The sequence below is a fragment of the Nicotiana attenuata genome, unplaced genomic scaffold, assembly GCF_001879085.1.
Source record: "Nicotiana attenuata strain UT unplaced genomic scaffold, NIATTr2, whole genome shotgun sequence".
Taxonomy (NCBI): Eukaryota; Viridiplantae; Streptophyta; class Magnoliopsida; order Solanales; family Solanaceae; genus Nicotiana; species Nicotiana attenuata.
The window spans coordinates 29,193-32,979 of NW_017675270.1; positions in this window are offsets into that span (position 1 = coordinate 29,193).

Genomic DNA, 3,787 nt, shown 5'->3' on the forward strand with positions numbered 1-3,787 from the left:
GTTAGCCTGTGGTTCCCGTGAGTTTCCGGATTTTGAGATTTAGTTGTAGACTTCCGCATTTCTTTTGAGTTGGATAGGCCAAGCGGCCTTATATGCAGTTATTATTTTAATATGTTTAGCTTTATTCAACCATTTCGCAAGTTAAGTTGTTATTTCCGCATTGATAGGCTTACCTAGTTGTAGGAACTAGGTGCCATCATGACATGTTAATGGAGGGTGAACTGGGGTCGTGACACCAGTACCCTCATCTTTTCACTACTTCAGGTATGTTCTCTATACTCGTTCGAGGACGAGCGAATGTTTAAGTGTAGGAGGATGTGACGACCCGACCGGTCGTCTTAAGAATTTATGCCCCGATCCCCCATTAACTGCTTCCCCTAAGTTCATTTCTGCTATTTTGGTTTACCGGGACGTTCGGTGTTGTGTTTCGGAGAGTTTTGGGAAACTTAGTCCCTAAATGAGAGCTTAAGTGTTTAAAAGTGACCCGTAGTCGGAAAAGTGTGAAGACGACCTCGAAATGGAAATCCGATGGTCCCGTTAGCTCCGTTAGGTGATTTCGGGGTTGGGAGCATGTTCAGAATGTATTATGGAAGTCCGATAGTGAATTTTTGATCCGAGGAACAGAATGGAATTCCAGAAGTTGCAGTAGCTCCATCGCGTCATTTGGGATGTGTGTGCAAAATTTCAGGTCATTCGGACGTGTTTGGTTGGGTTTTTGATCGAAAATGTATTTTGATGGAATTTGAAGTTCTTAGGCTCAAATCCTTGAATTAATCGAGTTTCAGACGTTGTTTTAGGTGGTTTAAGGATTGGTACAAGTTTGAATGAGGTATTAGGTGCTATTGGTGCTTATGGTTGAGGTCGCGGGGGCCTCGAGATGATTTCGGGTGGTTAACGGAGGAATTTTTAAGTGTTGCAGCAGCTGAAGTTTTTCCTCTTCTGGTATTTTCGCTTCTGCGGCTTGGGAACCGCAGAAGCGGCCTTGCCATCGCAGAAGCGAGTTTGGGCAGAGTTTTCAAGTATCGCAGATGCGGAGGAAATTCCGCAGGAGCGGCCTCGCATCTGCGAGAAATGAACGGCAGATGCGGAACTTGGAATTTTTATCAGAACCGCGGAAGTGGCTAGAACTCCGCAGAAGCGGAACCGCATAAGCGGTTAATGGTCCGCATAAGCGGACATTGGCTCTTTAGTGAAAGTCGCAGAAGCGACTCATTTTTCAGCATAGGCGTGACCGCAGAAGCGGTCCCTTGTCCGCAGAAGCAGAAATTCCTGTGCAGATATAGAAAAATTCGAGGGTTTGATTTCATAAGTTAGAAAAATCACATTGAGCTCGGGGAAGGGCGATTTTCAGAGGGTTTTGAAGAGAAGATTATTGGGTAACGTTTCTTTGATCCCTTCTAGTTATATTCCATCATTTTGTAGCTAAATCCATAATTAAAAATTTGAATTTGGGATCAAAATTTGGAAGAAATTGGGTAAAACTTCATAGGCTAAACCATTGAGTATTGAGTGAGCATTTGACCTCCGATTTGGGAGATTTTTATATGATTAGACTCGTGAGAGTACGAGGGTTCTAAAAATACGAAAATTATTCGATTCCGAGATGTTGGCCTAAAGGGCATTTTGGTCATTTCACCTAATTTCACGTCGTAGCTTTGAATTAAATAGCAAAACCAGTTGTTTGCGATGTTATTTACAATGTGTAATTGAATTGAATAGATTTGGGATATTTGGAGTCGGATACTCGAGGAAAAAGTGTGATTTCGAGTTGATTTTGGAGCCGATTCGAGGTAAGTGGCTTGTCTAACCCCTTATGGGGGACCTTTCCCCTTAGGATTTGTTCTTTGTATTTGAGTGCCTTGTACATGAGGTGACGAGCGCGTACTAGAGCCGATTGTTGAAAATCCTGATTTTACTTACGACATTGAGATCGAGTTCCTTTCATATTTGCTTTACTCTACCTATAATTATAACCTGTGCTAGATTAGAGAAGCATGTTTAGTTGATTAACCTGTCTAATTGTTTAAGTTGCCTTGACTGAACTACGTGAATCATGCTAGGATAGTATTATCTGTTGCCTGCCTTTTGTTTACTTCGTTCCTTAGTATCTTCTGGCTGTGATTGCGCATTTATATTGGGACTACGGATGTGGGATCCCTTGGTTGTTACTTTGGGCTACGGGTTCGATTCCCGGTAGATCCCCCTGTAATTTTACTTTGGGACTGCGGGTTAGATTCCTGATAGATCCCCCTGCATATTGATGGTTGGACTACGGGATGGTATCCCGGGAGATCCTTCGGTTTGGCACATGAGTTGGACTACGGGACGGTATCCCGGGAGATCCACTGAACAGTTGAGGAAAGGGCTACAGGACGGTATCCTGGGAGACCCCCATTGTTATCCTTGGTATTGAGCTGTAGTCATTTTGTGTTTATTTTGTTCTTTGTGTAGTTGTTATTGCCTCGTTTACCTGTCTTAACTCACTGTTTTACTCATTATTTCTGTCAGATTTTCATACTGTTGATTATTATTATATTTTACCTCAGTAGGGCCTTGACCTTCCTCGTCACTACCCAACCGAGGTTAGGCTTGACACTTACTGAGTACCGCTGTGGTGTACTCATGCCCTTCCTGCGCATGTTTTTCATGTGCAGATCCAGGTACCTCTTCTCAGGCGCACTATCCTTGAGGCGAGGAGATACACGGAGACTTCGAGGTATATCTGCCGCGTCCGCAGACCAAGAGTCTCTATTATGTTCCAGCTTTAGTATTTAGTTTATCCCTTTTCTCTCAATTGTTTAGATATTCAGGAGTTAGAGCAGCGTACTATGTTTCTGTTAGCCTGTGGTTCCCGTGAGTTTTCGGGTTTTGGGATTGAGTTGTAGACTTCCGCATTTCCTTTGAGTTGTATAGGCCGCGTGTCCTTATATGCAGTTATTATTTTAATATTTTTAGCTTTATTTAACCATTTCGCTAGTTAAGTTGTTATTTCCGCATTGATAGGCTTACCTAGTTGTAGGAACTAGATGCCATCACGACATGTTCATGGAGGGTGAACTGGGGTCGTGACAGAGCCCTAGAGCGTCGTTCAGCAGTCTGAGGCCATTAGCAGCTTCATTTCAGGTATTATGACTTGTACGCGCAGTCGGAATTGAATTTGGGGAAGTCCAGAGTTGATTTGGAAAGAGAATTCTCATTTTGGAAGCTTAAAGTTGAAAGAATGAACTAGGAATGAAATTTTGAGTAAACGACCTCGGAATCAGGATCTGAAGGTTCCAGCAGGTTCGTATGATGATTTCGGACTTGGGCGTATGCCCGGTTCGAGTTTTGGATAACCCAGGAGCGTTTTGGCGCCTATTGTGGAAGTTAGCATTTTGGAAGAAATTTCTTAAGTTTGGCTTGAAGTGCATTTCAGTGTTATCGATGTCCGTTTGGGATTCCGAGTCTAGGAATAGCTCCGTATGGTGATTCTGGAGTTGCATTATTCGAGGCGGCCCGCAGCTAGTGTAGCCCTCTTCAGTACACTGTATTTATTTCCTGTCCATTTTATTCCAGACGGATGCTATATTTTATTTTCTTGACAGTAGATGTTCATGCACTTGTGACACCGGTTTCTGGGATGGTTTGAAATATTTTGTATCAATTGCTTATTATTTAATTTGAATTGAAGCAGTTATCTTTTTATTTATGAAAAATTGAAGGAAAATCTTAGTTTTCAAGATTGTTAAAAATGAGAATTTGATTAAGTAATTTGGTTGGCTTGCCTGACAGCAGTGTCCGGCGCCAT